This window comes from Anas acuta, chromosome 5 (assembly GCF_963932015.1).
Source record: "Anas acuta chromosome 5, bAnaAcu1.1, whole genome shotgun sequence".
NCBI lineage: Eukaryota > Metazoa > Chordata > Aves > Anseriformes > Anatidae > Anas > Anas acuta.
In genome coordinates, this window is record NC_088983.1 from 12168492 (window position 1) to 12191877 (window position 23386).

Here is a 23386-nt window from a genome sequence, read left to right on the forward strand (position 1 = left end):
AAGGATTTATACTGCCATTTGGCTTGAGGAGGTCCATGCAGAAGCACCAGAAAAGGGATGAGCAACCAAGCCAGAAAGAAGGCTGCTAGAAGACTTATGTTTTAGTCTAAGTTAGACCTATGAGCTTGTCCAAGAACAGAACACTTAAAATGCTAGTTTTTGGGCTAAGCACTGACTGAAAGATTTGTTGAAGAGTTAGCAAAGGCAAATGTTTCTAACCTCATTACCATTGTTTTTCTGAAATAGAACCCTCAGTTATTTAACTTTCAGCTATCTATCTAGGATAAAGAAATAAAAGTAAATACAAAGAAAGGAATGAACTGGGCTACAAACTAGTTTTGTAAAACTGTCATGAAGAGACAAAAGAAATTAATACTACATCATGACACATGAGTCATGAAACTTTGCACATCCTGTTGATGGTCCTAAACTAGAATACACTGTAAATACATTTGATAGTTAACAACTGAACTATTAATTCCACACATTCTTAGTGGGGGATATTAAGTTGAATTACTTTATGCTTAACAATTTATTTGCTTTGCAGAAAAACAGATGTCTTAAAATCAGGTCCACACAGACAATTAGAAGACTTCCTACTATATCTCTCTATAGTCTTGTGTTTAATGCAGGCATAGGGTTATGCATGTATGCAACTTATTTTAGGATTTCCTGTTGCCCTCCCCTATGACCTGGAGCTTCTTTGAGCTATACAAAGACTAAGGGAGGAAAAGAATCCTAGTGGGTACAACTAATGGCATGAAGGGCGGGAACAGAAGTACCCGATGGACACATTTAATTCCTTCTTTAGCCTATGACCTAACATACAAGTGAAGAAAGAACATCCGTAATTGTTTGGCTGGGTTATGAAAAAAGAGAAACCTATGCCATAATTTATGCAAGGCCTGGATGACCTTGAACATCATTACTGTTCACACAAAATTTCCCCAGAGTCAACTCCTTCAACTTGGATTAGATAAAGACCAGGCATCTGTAAGACAGATGAGGCAACATAATGTTTTAATTGTAGTTTAGGATGATATCATAGCCTCTTCAAAAATCCACTAGTATCTCCTTCCCTTTGTCTCCCATTCGCCTGCTTGAGAGTCCATCCTGACATGGGATTTACGAAACCTGGGCCACAATGGGTCAAAGGAGCAGTGAGAAAAGATGCAGAACAATTCAAGAGATTGACTGGGTTCGATGCTCATGTGCTTGACTATTTTTAAGAGCAGGTTTTTTACAATATAAATCATAATTCAAAGAGACCTCATGTTTACATCACTTTGGATCCCTTATTTGGACTCAGGCAGTCACATTGTTTGACACTACTTGTGTGTTAGATTTTTCAGTACACAGCCTGTGACACTCCTTTCTGGCCCAGCACCAACAACTCTTCCTGATCCTTACATTTGCCTTCTCCTGCTCACACCTTTCCCAGCCAGAGGGGCAGAAAGAAGGAAACATATCAACATGCCTGAAACTATGTGCACAAAACATCTTTCAAAATTAAAAAACTCCCTGGAGGGAAATCACAGAAATACATAGGAATAGTTTATTTCATGTCTCTTTCTGATTATTCTGATTCTCCTTTTTTTTTTTTTCTTTTTTTTTTTTTCTTTTTTTTCTAATGGATATTTCTTAATTTAAGCTTTTAGAATGATGGAATCATTTGCATGCTGGAGTAAGCAATAAAAAATTAGCTGCCTAAATTCCTGCTTTCTAGTCTACACAGAAAATAAGAGACATTCTTATTAACATTTTATGCAGCCTTTGGATAGAAATGATATATCTAGGGTCAACAAACAGCTCTTAGACTTCAGTACTGGACTCTCTAGCTGCCTTAAAATAAACTAGTTTTCTCACAAAGGTTGCTAGAAAAATACCTTACTATAGCCAGGAATTCCCCTGAGTTGAGTTCACCACTGTGAAATCATTCTCATGACTATAGGCAACTGTCGTTGTGCACTTGCAATTGACCCAAGTCACGGCCCTGTTGGAGTTAAACATGTTGAATGGAGAGGGTTTCTAGAACTACTGTAAAAATATCCAGAAAGAATGGCATTCTCAAGGCTTGGCTCTTAAAGCTATTTAGCTTTGTGTTTTTGTGTCTTAGAATCACTTGATTCTTACTGGATTACTTTTTCCTGACTTGCACTCACCCTTGGCATCAAGTTTGAGCATCTGTTCTTTCAAGAATTCTTAGGAGCTGCTTTTCACTTACATTTCTATTTTCACATACATCTACTCTCTTCCTTCTACTTCCTTTTGCCAACTGTTCCCTCCCTTGCCTGCCCACTTGTCTTCACTTTTCCTTTGAAGTTTTACATACCCCTGAGGATCCTTTCTCCTGTACTCCAGCTGAGTGTTTTTTTGTTTGTTTGTTTTGTTTTGTTTTGAAAAGACAGCTCCATAAAGCTTTTAAACAATCTTTTTGCAAATGAATTATTTAGACACACACACTTGCATACCTTGTATAATAACTGCTGATCCCCAAAGTAGCTCATTCTATTTCTGACTTCATTTTACTTTTGCAAAGCCATAAAGGCCCTACTGGCAGAAAATCCATTGTCCTCTGCAGAAGGTAACATTTTTCTGTAATAAAGGCTCTTTTTCCCACTCAATGAATACATAATTTTACCAGCAAAATGTTAAAAGCTTTGTTTGTGAGTGGGAGCAGGTGCAACTGATCCCCCACAGAGTTATAAAGATAAACAGGAAAAATTGTCTTAATATGTATGAAAGAGACAATCTACTTTAACCAAATCCCAGAGTAATCTGGAAGTTAAAACAACTTACTAAGCTTTTTGTGTGGAAGCTAATGACTGGTCTCAATATAACTGACTAGACCACACTCAATACTTCTGTCCATACACTTGGATACATCTCTGTAAAATAGTGATTTTTTTCATTGTTGATAACTAAATTTCAGCCTTCCCACCTATTATTTTAGATTATTAGTGCCCCTGAAAATACAGAAGTTCTGTCTTAATGAAGAACATCATGCGCATTTGTTTCTATGCAATCTGCCCTAAGCAGATACATAAGCAATACAAGCCTTGCTCAAAAACCCATTTGGTAAAATCATTTGCAGGATATAAATGTATCAGAATCACTAATCCTTTATCTAATTCATTATAAAATCACATTGATCAATTTATAATCTCATTCAGAGTTCACAGACCAATGGTTGGTACAGATCCAGGCAGGATCTCAGGAAGTCATTATCCATTATCCTGCAATAAGCTAGGAAAGAGGAAACCTAATCCACTCCTCATAGATGCTTTTTCAATCTGTCCTTAAAAAGCTGTAACCATGGGGAGTCCATGTTCTCTCAAGGTAAGCTATTTCAGTGGTTAATTATCATCACTGTTAGAGAGTTTTCCCTAATGTCTATCCTAAATCTCCTTTGATCTAATTTAGCCTCATTACTTCTTGTCCTGTTCACTGTAGACACAAAGAACAGACAATTCTCCTTCTCTTCACAGAAATCTATTCCATGTATGAGTTTTTCCACTATAAAGTCATATTTTCTAAGCCTTTCTAAGCCTACCTTTTGATTACAGGCAAAGATTTGTCTGAGCATATATATCTTAAAAACAGGTTAGGATAAGACCTTCTCCTGCAAATTTGGAAACCAGGAGATGAAATCTTTCATGCAATATTTAATCTAAGTTGGCTGCATAGCAAATGTTAGATTCTTCACATAACTCTTCCCTAGAACAGAAATAAAAACTTCTAAATATCATGCATGTAAACTTATTTCTTTTCACATGAGCAAAAAGTAGATTTTGTGATTATAAAAAATAATACATCTATGGTAGTCTGGCCCCAGTCTCTGCCAATCTCCTAATAATTAAAATTGTAATAACCTGATAATTAATGCTTTCGTTACTAAACAATTAGCATTTGGGTGTGGCTGAATGTGGTTCATGAGGGAACATTGAGCCCTCTGGCCAAGAAGGAAGAAGCAGGAGGCAGGGAGTGGTTGGAACTAGACTTCAGCCAAACCCAGAAACCCAGGTTCAAGCAACAAAACCAAGTCTGCTGCCCTGCTGATGGCCATTGCTTGCCATCGCCCTTCTCCACTTCCTCCCTTTCCCCTTTCCTATTAGATTAAACTGGTAACTTGCCAAGCTACAGTGGAGCAAAGATTCTCTTCTCTCAGACACTGGCAAAAGAAATATAGTGGATTATTGTCTCAGTAAAGGATGGGCTTGCTGGAGACAGGTACATACTACATCATGAATGAGGAAGCTCACAACTCGTACCTGTGCTGCTTACAGGATCACCTGATAGTGAGAGCTGACAAAAGGAGCAGTGCTTAAGAGTGAAGGCATTACCATCACAGCAAAACCTGCCAAGTCTACAGCAAAATCCTTTCTCACAAATATAGTGATACTTACCACCTCTCTTAGGTGGAAAAGATGTGTACTAGTGTTACTCTTGTTAGTAGTTCATTCACACTACAACAAGAAGGAAGTTTTAATCACCTGAAAAGAATCTCAGGTTTCAGCTTTCCCCAGTGTTCAGAAAAGCCTATTTTTTTTTTCTCATGTTTTGTCAGCACATCATGCTATAGAACGTAATAGAAATTACTACAGGTGAAGAAACAATAGAGCATGACCAAAGGTATTCAAGTGACACATCCAAATAGTGATGAACTGAGACCAAACATGATAACTTAAAATAGCCCTGCAGTGCAGATGAACAGAGTGGGGTTAAACTGTGCCTGAACCCTGCTGATTGTTACCTTGTGACTGCGCTTTGCTAGTAGGGTCATAACCCAGTAGGCTGGGGACATCACCAGGCTAATAGCAGACCTTGAGAAATGCTAAGTGGCTATTAGTCCAAATGAATATCTTTTATTCCATTCCGTAAAGGTCTAACTGATACTTGAGCTTTCTCTGGAGTAAATGCATGGCTTGTCACAAAAAGCAGACTGCTCTAAATACAAGAGAAAAGGCAGAGTCAAAGGCAAGAAGAATGAGGCAGGCACATTTGTCAGTAAGGGAGTGTTCATTAAGGAATGTTCAGTTCTGCTCTGTAACACCCACAATAATTACAAAGATGAAAAGGTTAGGCTGCTGGTGTGTTGAGATCTTTCGATGAATACTTTCTTTGTCTTGGAAAGAGGAGCTGTTTTGTGTTCTCTACTTGCTCTCAGACTTGCCAACAAGCTATTCCTCAGAACTGGGCTACTGTCCCTTGGACAGCACAAAGAGCTGGGCATGGTGGTTATATGGAAACAACCTACACTGACGAGTTACAAAGTGGTAACTGCAGTATAAATACAAACCATCTATGTTAACATAGTAGCCACATGGTCAAACCATTTTTTCAGAAATACTCACTTAGATTAAGGTTAATTGTAACAATGAAAAACAGGGCATATCATCGAACAAACGTGATTAAAAACTAAGATACAAAATGAATAACATTAAACACAACAGATTATAGTAAAATACAACCATTAAAGTCTGAATTGTTCGCTGTTTCGCATACATTTTAATAACACTGAACTAATAACATATATTACTTATTATTCATATTAAGAAAATCATAAAAAGCATAGAAGGGTTTCATCTGAAACATATTAAAGTCAAGGAAATATTTATCAGTGTGTGCTGAAGCTGAGGCTGGACCATAAATTAGTCATATAAATTTAGTGGCTGAGTTCAAAATGTTAGGACCCTGGAGTTTAAAAAAAAAATAAAACAATAACCATAAAAACCTATTTGGAGGTTTAAGTCATATTTTTTATCTTTATATTTAACTTACGATTTCCGTATTTAAATGTGTGTGGATTTTAGACATGGATTTACTGATAATTTCTTTCAGTTGAAAGGTAAGAATCTTTAACTGTAGCATAAAAATCATGACTTTTTTTTTTTTTAATTCTTTTATTTAAGCAACAGAAATATAAGACAAGCATTTATAGAAAACAACCTGACATGCACTAAATATATTTCAGTCTTCCAGCTGAGTGCATGTTAAGATTAAATGTATTATAATCACATTAATCATGCCTGTAATCATGCATCTTCATCCTTAGACTATCAGCAGCTGTGTCCTTTCTGACACTAGGGTTACTGTCTTGCCATCTCAAACAAATTTTGAATTCCTCTCATCTGTGAAAGATATACTTTAAAGCTCTCCTATTGCTTAGCTATTTGGGATGAGAACTTGACTTGTTTTTTTTTCATATCTTGGCTAGATGTAACCTCACAGCATTCGTCATATCAAGTGGAGAAATCAACATTTTCAAGACCAGAATAATATCTTTCAGTCAGAGATTTTTCATTATGTTTTCACAATATTTCATTATCTGGAAGCTTCTCTGGTAACAAAGCAAGGAAAAAAAGTGATCTATGAACAGATTCTACAAGACAGAATTTAGTAGCAAACACTGGTGGAACTGAGACAGAGCTCTGCTGTGCTTAAGAATCCTTTGGTCAGGATAGTGTTTGGACAGGAATTTTGAACTTATGGATACATTTTCTCCATCATCTCCATCAAGATGCTTAGTTGAATTTTCAGTGGCAAGCTCTTCTGTTTTATAGCCATGAAATGTGAAAAACACTGAGACTGTGTTCATGGTAAGTAGCACCAATTTAGTCATTCATGAATAAGATGCAGTGGACTTGATTGCATATACAAGTGTGTCTACTTGGAGTATAGCTCAGTTGAGAACAATTTTTAATCTTACACATTTAAGACAATATGTGAATAGTAAATACTGTTAAATACAGTTAATTTGGCTTTCATCCCAGCATTAGTATTTTGTTGAAGTAAACAATTTGATAATGATACAGTGATTATCATATATTCTTTAGACAGCTATTTATAGTCTCCACCATATTGTTTGTTCAAAAGCAACAACATACATTAAAGTGCTTGACCACCCATAAAATATGTAACAGAAATCAGCCTGACTCCAATGCCCAAGGGAAAACACTGTCAGTCTTTGGAGATTTCAAGATATGGATCTACTTTCTGAAACTGGAATCCACTGTTAGGACATAGGTGGCTGGGAGGGAAGGAAACAGAATCTAGACAGAATAAGTTATTAACTAAACACATCCTGGGTTCTTGCCACTTGCTGAGTTCACTGAGAGGAAGGATAAGCACAAGATACCTCCTTTCTTGCATGCTTTATCACAGAGGTGGGTCAAAGAGACCACACATGAAATTAAAGCCTTGAGCATGCCATAAAACTGGATCAGTTCTTAAAATAGCAGTGAAGTCAGACATATTGCCCTAGCCAAGCACCCAAGTAATTAAATTCTAAAAATCCTGTGGTTTCAGTTACATTTGAAGCAAAAGATGCTTTCAGGAGTCATCTTGTTGACTTTGTGTAACTTTTTTTTTTTTTTTTTTTTAATGAAAGAATGACAAAAGATTCAGATGAAAATCAAACCATAAAACTAGATTATCAAGTTAAAACTAAATATAACTAGGTTGTCAGGGTGACCTTTTCTGTGCTAACAATAGTCAGAGTCCCCCAGCATTGCTTCAATGTTCAATAATATTTGAAAAATTCACTTATCTCCCATTAGCCATTGCTTATACAGAGATGAAGATAAAGGAAACACAAAGACACATCAACAACTAAGGCAGCTCTCTTGCAGAAGTTTCTGTATAGAAATCCTTGTCTGTTATGTCCCACTTTCGGGGTATATTTATTGTACTAAATATTCTGGTTGTACTGACATTAGCTTTTGAATACAAGATTTATATATTATCTTAAAGAAATGAGAAATATCTTGATGAAATATCTCTCCAGTTGGGTTTGCATTCCTAAATCATTTAGACATCAGAAAATCTACTTTTCCCCCATTTTTCAAAGCTAATCTGAATGGCCTGGATGGGAATGTTCTTCTGCTGGGTGAAGTAAACTACAGAAATTTTCATTTTCACCTTTTTTGTTGTTGTTGTTGTTTCCTCATATTAGACTATTATCTCTTTGAGACAAGGCTCATTATCTGTATCAAGTACAATGGTGAGCTGAATCTTGACTGTGCAGCTCTAGGTGATCACTTCCTGGCAAGACTCTGGAGACAAAAAGCATAGCCTGCAGCTAGAATCAATCATCATTCTACAGAAGCATTCAAAGAAAAAAGATCCACACCCAGGTGACTAGTTAAGGCTGAGCTCTTCCTATTGCTCTGGCTGCAAAACTCAATAAAACAAGAGCATTTAAATGGATTCTAATATCTACCAGCACAGATCATTTTATTCTTGGAGAAGATCTATTTATGGACCTTAAATTAACTAGTACATTTTCGTAAGTTCGAAATACTGCCTCACTTTCTTCCAGCTACAGTTTGTACCGATAACATCTGAGTCCACAAGGTGCCAATATGAATCATGTCCCTACCTGCTTGTTTTGCATGTACAATCAGATGATTAACAGTACATTTGGCTAACTGGCTTAGTTGACTTCTGACTGCAAAATGCTCAGATAAACTTTGAATGCTGAAATTATTTTTGCAGTAAGGAAATCTATTTTACAATTCATTGGTCTTTACTACATAGATTTTGGAATAAACTTAATGAAATTGACTGTTTTCTATATGGGAACAAACAGCTCAGAAGCAACAGGAATGTTGTCTGTCAAATAGTGATGCAGGTGACCAAAAATTTCTAAAGATAATATTTCAGTCACAGAGCTCTTCCAAGAGTACAGAATTGTGAGGGACTGAAATAGTTATAAATTTGCCTAAAGAAATGAATATTTTGCAAAGAGGCAGTTAGTACCTGTTTTTCCTGATTTGCACTGTGCACTTCCTGGCTTCCTATGTGCACTGTGTTTTCTGGATAGAGACTGCTTTTAATTTTGATCTTAGCTGTACCGTTATGAGACACCAGAAGCAAAGGAGACAACTTTAAATATAGAAATAAAAAAACAATCAATTTTATCCAAAGGTAAAAAAAAAAAAATCTACACTCTAATTTGTAATGTTTTGCCATACAGGAAGATTTTTATTTTTTTTTTTTTCCAATGATAAATTATTCTTGTTAACACCCAACAAAAGAAGAGATAAAAATACAACATGTGCACAAGAAAAAATCTTCCACACACCATCCTGAAATAAAGCCTCTCTCTTTGCAAGAGTGGGAAGAGAGAATTGATTGTAATAGATGTGCATTTAAAAAAATCTTCCAGCCAAATATCCAAGGTATGGTATCATAACTCAGCTCCAATGGTGGATTTTCCTTCAACTAGTTTATGACCCAACATTTTTGTGAGTTTTGTTGCCAATATGCTCTTAGATGTTGTTAACATCATAGGATACCAAGCCCCAAGAGCTTGAGATCAGATGTCTTGGTGGTTACATGATCCTATCACAACCACATTGCCTCTCAGAGAGATGGAGTATCCATTACTCAAATAATCTGCAGGAAAAATATGCTTTCCAGTGTGACTTATCACCTACGAGCTGCATAACTTTCGGGAAAGTCCCTTTCCCACTCTTTTTAAAAAGCTAAATGGTGAAAGAACTTCAGATCTCTTGATGTTTCTTCAGCTCCTTCTCATACTGTGGAACCCACAGTTCCAAATGAACTAGGAATGAGAAAGAAAATCTCTTTGGGGAGCACCTCTGATCACAGAGATGCCATAAGACAGGAAACAAATTCAGGGAATTTACTGTTATTCTGAGAGCTGAAATTAAACACCCAGGCTTTATGGAAACCTACAAAGCATAGGGTAGTACTCTAAAGAGGGGCAGACATGGCCTCTAGGTCCTCCACCTCTCAAAAGAATGTGTCTTTATTTTTGACCTGCTATGATAACAGGTACTAGATGTTGTATGGAATCATCTGCCACTTCTTATCACCCCTATGCACCTCAGAGGCATGGAATCAGAGGATCAGAGTGCTTTCTCTTTTGGAAGAGGTATTTTGCACATGTCCTGAAATACTCCCTAATATCTATCATTTCAGGAGTATCAGGCTGGAAATTAAAGTAGCATCTTGCGCTGATCTATGATCTGTGCTTCCCCCCTGCCCTGTCCAAAATGTTTTGCTGGTGTGATCTGTTCTGGATAGAGATCTTTTTGATTTTGAGGTTAGCTGTACCATTCTGAGATGCTAGAAGTAAAGGAGACATGCCTCAGAATGTGTTGATACACTAGCAGTTAGGAAGATAGACATGATGTACCATGAGGTACAAAATATGGATCTAAAATTTCCTGTGCTCTGTAGAATGTTGGTCAGCACTACATTCTCCACAGCAAGTGAAGGAAGAAGCAGTTAAAAGAACACAAGGCTTTTAAAAAAATTTTGAACTTTTCAGTTCAAACTTTATAGGCCAATTTTTAGGTTATATGAGGACAGATTTTACATGTGTCTTAGATTAAAGTTTTACAATGGAGAGAATAGCTTGAGAACTTGGCCAAACTTCCTCATTCCCTATATGCAATTTTTCTTCCTCAGAGGAAGAAGAAAACAACAAAATAAATAAATAAATACAACTACCAACCAAAAAAAGCAAAACCAAAAGCAAACAAACACACACCATTGCCTCATCCTGGAAAAATTATGGATGAGCTTTCTTTTTTTTTTTTTTTTTCTTTTAAAGGAAATTATTTTGATTCCGAAAATAAGAACCATCTGTCTCACAAAGGTTTGTTTGGTTTCAGATGTATTTTTTTTTAACAGGGAACATTGTTGCAGAAAAGCCCATAAATTGTATGCTGCTGTGGGAACTTTAAAAAGGCAGGGCACTATTCTCTGCTTCTGTAAATGCAAGTAGTTTCACCCTATTGCACCTGCAAAAAGTACAGAACTGCAGGCTTTGTAATTACTGTACTTTTTCTCATTTAATTGTCCACAGAGAACTACACTCTCCAGACAAGAAAGAGACAGGAGTATTTGACTTTAAGTGTGAACTGTAGCAAGAAGATATTAATTTTTGCTGGACCTTTGGTGAGTTTATGAAGTTATAACAGGAAAATCATGGATAAGTGTAAGGAACACAGCAGAAGAGGTATTATGCCAAATTACTATTAATTTCAGAGATCATGGAGTAAGGTCCCAGAGTTGCATTAACCTGTTGAAGTCAATAGGGCTGCATTCAGAATAGACCAAGATCTTACAGTTATGTATCTTTACTTACTCATAAGTTCTGTTCTGCAGACAGGAATAATGTAAACACAAACCTGGTGTGACCAGAGTCTGTTCAAAGAGAGGAAATTGAATATGTTGATTATCATGATGCTACCAATTATTATTCAAAACTGAACCAATTATTATCTACTCATTTTGCTAATAGAGACAATCTAACGCATTTCGACCACTGTAAGACATATTACATTCTTGAAAATGGAACTGGGGTTCTATTTTTTCTATTCTGGTTGTATTTACCTTGATGGGAATTTAAGCATTCTTTACTTCATAAAGGAGTGTGCCATCTTGATCTTAAGTTATATTTGGTCTTAAGTTAGTCTTTGCGCATCAGAATCCTACTTTTGGGCAGTTAACTTCAAAGGTACTCTTATTCTATTTTTATTTTTTTTTTCCTGAGTGTGTTAACAGATGACAAAACAGGTTAATAAAAACTCATATCTGCTCATATGGGTGAGTTCAAGACAAGAAAACCTCAAGAGATGCTGTAAGACAACGTCTGAGTTATGGTAACCTTAGTTTCCTTTTCTATCAGGTCTGCTCTGTAGACCATAGCAAAAGGGATTTTTCCTTTTCTAGGCTGTTGGCTGGATATTCAGAATAATAAGCACTAAACAAATGTTACTTGACTAAAGAGGGTTAAGATGAATCTACTAACTCTTCCTTTCCTGACTTAGTCCTCCAAAAATACCAGCTAGAACAGCACATGCTGCTTTTCTGCATGTGCTACAAGGTCTTCCCCATGAGTACTGGATGAAGAGAACAGCAACCCAAGAAGATGTAGCTAAACTCCAGCCAGACGGCAAAGCTGGAAAGCTTCTGGGCACTAGCATAGATGCCAGCTAGCAAAAAGCTCTATGGAGAGTGTCTGTGTTTGAAAAACAAACATTTGGTGCCTCGCCCTGAAAAGAGTCATTCAGCTGTAACAAACCACTGATCCTCAGCCCTTTTGTAGTGCCAGTTGGCTCTAGACAGAACTGCCAAACAGAAGTAGGCTTCCACTCCAAATCTTACAGAGACTAAAATCTGCTATTCATCAGAGAAGGGAACAAAGCATGAGCAAGACTGGGAGCTAGCCCTGAGCTGGAGAGGAAAGCAAGTGACAGCCAGCCTGCCCTGTGGCAGCACTGTGCTCATGGGGACAGTAAGCTTTCATTTGGCTCCTCTGATTAAAACACAGCATTGTCCCTCTGCATCAGCCACTAGTTCATCAGTCATCTCAATTTCAATGATAATTTACCATTGCCTCTCGGCCAGGCGTAAAGAAATTTATTCCCACTTTTAAAAACAATTTAGCCTCTCTGTGAAAACAAATGCAGTCTTCTCCACATTCACCATAAATCCACTGTCCAGAACTGAAACTGTACTCAGCAAACCATACTTATCACTGTGTATCAGATCTTTTCTGTATAGAAGCAGAAGATGGAACATAAGCAACAATAAGAACAAAATAACACTTCATCAAACCTTTTATCATCAGTGGATCTTACCCCAGCCACTGCTAACCTCCATTGGGTTTAGACTACAGCATTCTTACCTCCTTCCAGCTCAGAGCAGGAGGGAGATGAAGAATCAAAAAGGCGAAGAAGACTGCATTCAGTCCCCAGATATTTTCATATTTTCTGAAAAATCCTTATTCTATATTTGAGCAAAATGTCAAATCTTCCCATGCAAAAGCACACAGAAACAATTCATTTATTTTCACGGCATCAAGAAGTGTTGTCAAGGTTCTTGAGTTAGTCCACTAGTGAAAATACTTTGGATCACAGTATTACCAATCATTTTCTCTGATTATAGCTGAATGTGTTTGCTATTATTTTTATAGCAATACACAGAGGTGCTGTATGCATTTTTGGTCCTGTAAGAGAAGTTTACACATCTCTCTGGCTCTTAGACATCTGTATCATATGAAGGCTGCAAATCTTTCTGACATTTGCTTACCTCCCCATTTCCTGCTTCTTTTATTACCATTACCATAACCTGAATTATTATTAACCAAGTCTGAGGCTCAGGTGAAAAAGCCAGTGCATGTGCTAGAGTTAGCAGCTCCACTTTATACCAGAGAGCAATGTGCTGTACAGAACTTGCTTAGCTTAGCATATACCTTGGGAGCTCAGATTGCTCCAAATGCTCTTGAGGTGTAGCTACAATTTTAGACTTGGTGAGGTATCAGGGGAAGCAGATAGGGTAATGTGTATTAATTTTCTCTGCAAAATGAACACACAGCCCATGCTCATCTTTGTAGCCAAAATGTTGTCATTTCCACTAATGAAAAAAGGTTTAGGCAATGCACTAAATCTAGATCAATTTAATCAGTTTTATGATGCCAGGTGACTGAAGAAAATAAATATGTTGTAGTTTTAAAAATCAGTGAAAAACAAACAAACAAACAAACAAAGACACAATGCTATGATACATAGCACAACAAAATTCTTATGTGGACCAGGGCTCTTGTACTTTTGATTTAAGACAGTGAGAAGTAGATACCTTGGTGATTTCTACACTGCCCGTGAACAATGAATTAAGTCTAAATTCTTTGTGTGTCCTATTCACTGAACCAGTTGTTCACAAGAAAGAGAATTCCATAGGAGTTCACATTTTAGTCATTTGTTAATGTAGTAAAAGCAATAGAACCATTATGTAACTGCACTGAATTTTTACTTGTAGCTGACAGCATTGTAAAAGTGAAGAGTTACTAATTTTGTAAGCTGAATATCATAACAAAATGAAGAAACATGCCATGAAAATTCAGGGTGCTGGAGAGGGGAACAGGAGCATTGGTGACTGTAAAACAAAAAACCTACAGCAGCATTTTATACTGTAGACTTTACAAAGATATCAGATTGGATAGGTTTGGGCTTTCGCTGGACAACCAAACTGGATTGCATATATTTGGGTGGGGGAAGGCATCCAAAAGCATGACTTGCTTCTATGCAGAGAGATCAATTAGAATAATTTTTTTTTTTTTTTTTGAGTATTCGTTGCATCTACCTAGGCATAAACATTCAGAAAATCAGGAAGCATTCCTTCTGAATGAAATCAAATCACAATATGTGCTCCAGCTGCACATGACACACCTCTGCCATCAGTGGGAGTTCGGGTTGCTGAAGTGGATTAGGATTAACATGAAGGAAAAACCCCACATGCATACCGATTTGGAAGTCTGGTCCCCAATAGCAATTGTTTCTTTCTACAGATCTGCTTTATCTCACAGCACCACTGGTGACTGTACATGAATCCTCATGGATCTTTTTCTGGGATAACATTCAGCTTTTAAATGCTATCCCATTCTTTCCACATATCCTGATCTTCATAACCATGGCACTCTAGCAAGTATGTGATGGTAGCACAAGGATGGAAGAAAAGAGGCAATTTTTTTTTGCCTGTCTTTGTAAATCTGTGCCATTATGGGCAAGGGTCCAGTTTTATGAGGTTCAGCTACATTACATCGGCTCAGTTTTACTGCCAAACACATCGTCAGTCTATAAATTAAAGGGCCCATAAAGCAATAACATGCAAGATTAAAAACAGAAACAACATCAACAAAAACAACACCAGAATCAAGGGGAAGATTTGGGAATAATCAGTAACCCAAAGTCTTGAGGGATGTGGGATGTATGTATGAAAACGTGTAAGAATCTGAGAATAATAAAAAGGAAATGGAAAAGGGAAAAAAAAAAAAAAAAAAAAAAAAAAAAAAAAAAAAGAAGCAAAAGAAGCAGGGAGTTAGAAAGCAGCAGCCTGATGAAAACTAGGATCAGCCTGTTCCAAAGAGCAGAGTTCTCCCAGGGTGTCTCCCTAAAGCTTTCCTGTCCATCTAAGACTTATTGGGTGCCTGTAGTGACAAGGTAGGGATGAGAATGCTAATGTCTGCTTTAGCAGCAAGTTAGTCCCAGCAATTTACTGTGTCTGTTAAACGATAAATAGTTGTTGTGCACTCAAAAATTATATTTAATCTTGTTTTCAAGATGTTGAAATAAAATAACTCAGAGATCTGAGGGTTATATTTCTTATGATGTGAAACTGCTTTTAGGCCACCTCTAATTCAGAGTCATATCTGCTTCTTTTCTTGACAGTTTGCCTCAGGGAGCCAATTAAACTTTTGAGAATGGGAGCTGGATTCAAATTCTGCCTTATGCATCACTTGAAGTCTTGTTAGCCAAGCTCTAGCTGCTATATGTTTTGTAATGCTTTTTCCAAGCTGATGCATGAGCTAGAAAAAAATCCACCTGGGTTTCTAATCCCAGGTTGAGTTTGCAAATGAAAATAAAAATGCTTTTTCACCGTAAACTGTACAAATTTCATTTGCCGCATAACTATGATCATGGAAATTTTTAAAGATAGTTTTTGCATTCATTATTATCCAGATATAAAAAAATATTCTCTTTCCTTGTATTTCTTTTAGGGACATACCAAAACCTACAGCAGTCTTTCACCAGTGTCAGAAGCTGCTGGACTGTGTCCCAAAACCAAAGCATTGACACTTGTACTCAATCTCATGTAAAGTGAGACCTGAATAATTTATGGTCTCCAATATTTTCTTCCTAGTTTCAGCTCTCTTAACTTGATATGAGCTGCACATACAAGGAAAGAAACATAGATTATGTTAAAATAAATCAGATCTGGTAGAATGCTTTTTACTTTCACATGGGAATTTAAAGCTTTTTCTTTAACTCCTGTGGTAATTTGTCAATCTGTTTATTACAAGGTGGGTATTTGACAGTAAGCTTAACTGTGACAGGGAAAAAGAAAAAAAAAAAAGGAGAAAAACAATGACAAAATCCACAAAATAAATTAAAATTCCCTCTTCCTTTCCAGCATTTTAATTTCTAACTCTTGATTTCCCCCCCTCCTCCCCACCCTTCCCCATTTCTACAGAGAATTTCATAAATTACCATTTTGTCACAAGACATTTCTGTAAATTCAGGGATAGCAAAATTCCTTCCTGAAGCACTTCAAATGGCCAAGAGCACCAAGGCTACTCCATCATGGAGAAGTCATTTTTCATGGAAATCTGTGGCACCATAGAGGGAAGTCAGCTGTCTCACTAGGACAGTGCTTCCCCATTCTAGCACCAAGCAGGCTTGGAGACTACAGTCCAAGAAAAGGTGTTTCCAGATTGTTTTGGGAGGGGAAGGAAAGGCAAGGATCCACAGTGCTCACCCTGCTGGCCTGAAACATATGTGGAATCCATCAAGAAGTTAATGCAGCATAAATATCATATGGTGAGGGCTCATCTATTGTCATCTTTTAATGGCAGACAACAAAGCAAGCAGCACAGATGGCTGCGTTTATGGCCCCATTCAGTACAGATAACTAAACCCGCACGTTTTTGACTACTACAGAAAAAGTCATTTACATTTTCCATTGTCACTTACAGGGCTCTAATGTTTCAATATAGTCACCTCACATGGGGTTTAACAACATATAAGAAACACAAGGTCTTCAGCACCAGTACCAAAAGTTTTACGTTTCACTTCTGCAGTAAAGAGTTTGAATTTCAATAGATTTAAGCAGAGTATAACATGCAGCAGGACTGAATCCATACCCTTTTTTTCTACAGGGTAGGCTTGATGCACCACAAACAGAAGTGATTCGAAAATTTAAGACCAACTTTCATCCTGACCATTAATACACTCCAGATAACATCAGTGAAGAGATGAAGATGAATTTTGAACATTTTTTATATTTTACTGAGAAGTACAGGAGAAAGACATTTTCAGTAGCTATTTTGCAAGAGTTTGATATTTCTGCCTATTTATTAAGTTGAAACCACAGCATCCCACATTGCCTTATTCCAAGTCTTTATTATCAGATCCCAATTCCTACACAACCCTACAGGAGAAAGCTGAACAAGAAGATTATGTGATTATTAAGTAACTCAAGGCAGAAAATATAATTAATGTCAATCACCATGAATTCAATTCATAGCATCCAGAACCTGTCAAATTTGATACTTTTATTTTTAGTATAAATATAGTTGGTGAATGCAATAGCTTCAATGTAACTTAGATTTCAGTAGAGCGTAAAGACAAGACACCAATTGGTGCTCTGACTAGGAAAGGAGAATAACAAAAAACTGGGATGCCTATGAAATGGATTTAGAAGGGGCAAAATTGCTGGCACAGAACATTCATTCCAAAAGGGAAGTCAACATCAAAGAGAAGTCATCATCAAATGCCTGTACCAAATGGTGTCTCATCTTTTCTTTAATTAAATCATGGAAACTGAAGATGCTCTGCATCAAATACAAATTATTCCAACCTGAAAAAGTTATTTTTTCCTTAACACACTATGATAGATTTGTGCACCATAACTTTTATATTCCTGGAAAAACAAAACAAAACAAAACAAAACAAGTTATGCAAAGTAACAGGTTGTCAAATTACTGATTGTGCACAACATTAGAACAAAACAAGACTTCCTGCCATGTGCCAGGCTATTCTGTGAGACCACACAGCAAATTCTGTGGTATCCTTGGCATGCTGGCACTTTTCAGCCATGGACACAGGTTACAGCACTGATGTATATTATTAGTAGTTCTCTTTTCAGACTATGATGCTCCAAAGTTTTTGGCTCCTGTTGATTTATCTTTTCTTGTGCCAGTATTCAGCTCCTGAAAATAGGATTTATTTTTTTTCCCCCAAGATGAATGTCAGTGGACAATTTCATAATTAGTCACCATGATCATTGTAAATTGCAAATTTCTTTATCGTTTTAACATCCAGTCAACTTCCTAGTTATGGTCTCTAACTTTTACACCCACCATGCATACATTTGCAAGAGTTCCTAAAAGAGTTTGCTTTTATTTTATGATTCCAAATGGAGTCATATTTAGCAAAAATAATTGTTTATAAATGAAAATCTGTTGTTCCTGGCTCAAATATCTACAATATCTTAGATGCAGGTTCTCTAAGACAAGAAGCAGCTAAGGATCTTTTCTAGATATTAATGAGTTTTGTTGTTGCTTTGTTTTGTTTTCTGACAAAATTAGCCCTAAATTATTCACATTAATAATTGAGTTCTGCATTATTTTTCTCACAGTCTTTCCAGAAAAAAAAAAAAAGGGGAAAGGAAGAAAAAGACAACAAAAAGATATAACAGTGAAAAGTTTCCATGTACTCTCTCATTTTTCACCAGAATTAATCAAGAGATTGATTTGCTTTGAGATATTGCATTTTAAAAATTCTAAATTGAGATATTCCTTTAGATTTTGAGAAGAACCTTACTTTTATATACAGCTCTCAGAAGATGATGTAAAATACTAGAACTTCTGAGAAGTCTAAAAGGGATCATTCTGACTCCACCAAATACAGAAAAAATAATAGTTCTGGTGCCTAATCCACACAGAGGAGCACAGTGCCAGATCATTAGCATTTCATTTAGTGAAAGTACTGTCTAAATCTGCAGACCCTCTAGAGAAATCCATCTGTTCTCATTAATCAGTGCATCTGTTTTGGCAACTAGCTATTAACGGGAATTCTGTAATCTGGATAGAAAACCCAAAAGCCATTTCTTTGTGAATGCAATATGAGGTACCTTGTCTTGTCTTCAGCAGATTTTTTATAATCCTTTTTTTCTTCCTTTCTGCCCTGTCAAACCCTCACTTGAAGGTACTTCGCTGAATAGATACCTAATGTGTCTTAATCACAGTGAAAGCATACAGATTACATATGGCTGATGAGAAGATAGATGTTTAAGAATCCCTCATCAGAGCATTGAATAACTGATCTCTGTCTTCATCTGTGACTGCACTCGCACTTTTGCTGACATGAGGCTAAAATGTCATCCCCGCACCTAGGTTTTGAGGGGTGGAATTTGTAAGATTCTGAAGCACTCTGAGGCTTTACAGTCCAGTGGCTATACTGCTGCAGAGTATTAAATTCTTCTGCATTTTTACTGACATGAACTCAGTCTGACACACTAATGCAGCAACTTCTGGAAACAAATAACCATTTGAAGGGGGAGGGGAGAAATGTTATTTTAAAATGTCTAAATCTTAACTGGATATAACGTGAAGGCAACAAGCTCTTCAATATGTGATCTGTACATTATGATGTACATGAAAAATTTTCCACTTCACATTCTCTGATGGGAAGAAATCTTTTTGCTGGTAAGGTGAACTCCCACTTTAATTTTATTGATTTAAAAATGGTAATTGTCACAGGTATATGGAAATAAGAGCAATCACACCCCCTTCCCATCTTACCAGTAATAAAATCATGAGGAAAGAAAAATAAATCTGAAAACAATCTCTCTCTGCTTTCATAATAAATGTAAATTACTCACAGAATAAAATGAGCTGATGCATTAAAATGAATTGTGTGAAACTGTTTCCCCTGTATCCAGTTCTTATTATGACTCGTTATACCAGTGAAAAGACTATTCTTATTAGTAGCATCAACTTCACTATAAAATATGGTATAGTGACCTGTATACATGCTTGGGAATGGGGAACTTGTGTTGTAATTCTGAAGCTGAAACTAATAACTTTAGTAGCTGCAGGCAATGTGTTCTGGCCCCAGAACAACACTCTAGCCCTACTCAGCAAAGCATTTAAGTACAAGTACGTAAGACTCTCTGGGTTTTAACCAACTGATTAGCAGCTTTGCTGCTCTGCAAGATATTTGTTGCTTATGATTGAACTTTAGAGTAATAAAGGCTATGGAGACATGAAGCAATATTAGATCTTTGAGATGTTAGCTGAATCTTGTGTTAGTTTTTATAGTGGATATAAGAGTATTGGACACAGCAAAAGAATATAGGACTTAAGATGTGGTTATACAGTAAATATAAAAGTGATCCCAAAGATGAGAGAGCACTCTAAAATCATTTGTCTTGCCCTTGCTGAGCCAGAGAAATTGCAAATAGGACAACTGTTAATGAATTTACTTTACTAATTCTCATCTGAGGTTAATGAAAATCAAATTTGTATCTTCAAGTTTCCACTGCAAAGAAATACAATATTTCCTAGATTAACTTAAATATCTTTCATGTGACCCTTTAGAAAGACAACATTCATTAAAATACAAATTTTTGTTTAACAGTCAACACAAGTAGTTCCATCTTTAGAAGTGATGAGCAGTAACAGCTACTGAAGTCAGTGAAAACTCTCATTACTCTGCACAGTGTTAACTCAGACCCTGTATTTGTCATTAAGGTCTTATCTATAGAGATGATAATATTTATTTACCTATCTAGAATGACTGGCATAAAAACTAACTATTTGAGACTGAACAGTGAGATTCCAGAGTGCATTAAAGCCTACCATCACAGCAAAATGGAAAAGAAACTTACATACTTAAATGCAGACTTAAAAAATAAATCTGCCCAATATCATTACAGAATACTAGTTGTGAAAATAAACAGATGTTTAAGATATCATAAAAATGTAGAAAACATCTGGAGAATGCACAGTCACTTTGCAGGCTATGTATAATCTAAGGCTCTAATTTTCCACATGTATTTGATTAAGTCCACAAAAACAGTCAGAAATTAAGTCTGGAAGAAGGATTAAAAAATTAAATTCTCATTCTCTGTGAAAATGCCACTTGATTGCTTTGGAAAAGGGTAAGAAATTCCATTAGAATGGTGAAAAATAAACATGTAAGCGCCCCAGGACATTTGAAGTGGCAGCAGTTTGCAAGGAGGCTGCCATTGTTACTCTTCTATCTGCATAAAGGCCTTACAGTATCCTTGATTAAAACAGGATAACATAGTAAAAGACAAAACTTTGCTGTTTATTTGACAGTCTTTTTTCCTCACAATAATATTACCATTTGCAGATCCTATCTGTAAGCTCAGAGAGAAAAAAAAAAAAACGAGAGAGAGAGAGAAAAAGTTTACAATATACAATTTATTCCTTTATGGACCTATTAAATGATGAAGAGAATTTATCAATGCTTTTTTTTTTTTTTTTTTTTTTTTTTTTTTTTGTAGTTGGAAACATCAAATAAAGTTTGTTAAAGATAAACAAAATCTAAGAGTAAGTAGAGTATCACAGTTCTTAAATGTCAAAGATCTTTATTGAAGGTACAGCTATTAAGGCATTCGGTCAACACACTGATAGTTTCAGATTGGTTTTAATGATTTCAGATAGACATTTTCGGTGCAGAGATATTTTCAGGCCAAGCATTCATTTGAAAGTAACTTTCAATGATGTCTAGTTTAAGTTATGTTCTGAAACTGATAATGGAATTTTAAGGTAAAGATTCACCACAGTTATATTGTGTTGTTCAAGTCAAACAAGTAATCTGATGAAGTTAACTTCATTGGGCCCAGGTATAATTTAATGAGGCTTTAGATCAGTTTTAACCTTGTGCTGGGTGTATCTAATCATTTATTCCCATGTGATATGAGAAATCTTCATTAAGAAGTGGTAAGAGTGCCCTTGGAAGTAGAACTGCATTTCCTGCATGTTGTATAATATATATATTATAAAACTCTACATGCTAGAAGACATTTAAAAATACATATAGTCACCCTTTAGAAACATTTAAGTTTACATACAATTAACTTTTGCTTAGATCTTTCATACAGTTTTATTCAGGCTTCTGGATTTATTTATTTTTAATAACATTAAATGTTTCAAAGTACATTTATAGATAATGTTCAGTCTTGAAAATCCATAAAGCCACACAGGAAAACAAGGGGTTTCCATTTTCAATACTCCTGATAGTTAACTCTCATCTCTAATGTTACTCCTTCTTTAAAGAGAGAAAAGATTTATTTTTTTTTTCCCTCATCCCTGCCTCTTTTTACTCCTGAGGGGTGCAGCCTCATCAAGCATTCTCTGACAGTGATAGATCTCTTTCCTCTGAGCTGAGCTGCATATTCAAACACAAACTTCTGCATATATGATCATGCACAAAAACACAAACCCAAAGAAGATTTATAAACACCCAATACAATAATGTGCAAGGTAATTGGCTTATTCATATACAATAGAGATTAAAGGAAGCTTATAAATCAATTTACCTTCATATAGAAGAGCACTGAATAAGTGGCACATACATGAATGATAATTTTTTAAAAATATGAAGTTTAGTTTTCTAGTTAAATTCAGTTTCTCTGAGCATAAGACAAGTTAACATAAGAGAAACAATGCTGTTTTCCACCCTGATGATATCAATAGAATGAAACTATGGAATGCAAACAGTTTCACAGATCACAGTATCCTTTTGTATCTTTCCATTTGACATGCTTTAAACAAACGTTAAAGTTCAAGCAGGGAGTATCCTAGTATCAGGGTAGCTGTTGCCACAAAAAAGATTGCAATTGAAAATGAAAGTGTAAAGAAACAGAAGCTAAACCTTTTTGGTATGGATGGAGACATCACTAGGAGTAGCTTATACAAAGATAGATACAGAGCTAGACTTTCTATGCCAGATCCCTCACTAAGCCCTAAATAACACTGTTCATTTTATGCAGTCTTTGTTTACCAGATATCATCTCTGTATGAATCATAATAATGTGTATCTGGTTTAGACTAAATGGTACCCCAAGCTTAGAGAACACACCCTCATTTTCTTTCTCAGCATCCATTTAGGACTTACTGATATAGAATTACATCTATTTAAGTGAAGGAGTGCAGTGGGTTTATGCGGCAAGGTTTTGGTAGCAGGGGGCCATAGGGGTGGTTTCTGAGAGAAGGATCTAGAAGCTGCCCCATGTTTGGTAAGGGCCCCACTGTTGACCCGAGCCGAGCCAATAAGCGATGTTGTTTTGCACCTCTGTGAGAGCATATTTAAGACAGGGAGAAAAAAAAAAACTCTGCACCACACAGCAGCTGGGAGCGTGAGAGGAGTGAGGAACAGCCTTGCAGGCACCAAGGTCAGTGCAGAAGGAGGGGGAGAGGTGCTCCAGGCGCCGGAGCAGAAGTCCCCTGCAGCCTGTGGTGAGGACCATGGTGAAGCAGGATGTCCCCCTGCAGCCCATGGAGTACCACGGTGGAGCAGGGTTCCACGCTGCAGCCCGTGGAGGAGACCACGGTGGAGCAGGTGGCCCTGCACCGACGGAGGCTGCCGCCTGTGGAAGACCCCTGCTGGAGCAAATTCTGGACTGGACCTATGGCCTGTGGAGAGGAGCCCATGCAGGAGCAGGTGACCTGGCAGGAGCTGCTGCCTGTAGGGGAGCCAGGTTGGAGGAGTTTTCTCCTGAGGGATGGACCCTGTGGTATGGACCCATATCTGGAGCAGCTCTGGAAGAGCTGCTGTGTGTGGGAAGCCCACGCTGGATCAGTTCATCAAGGACTGCA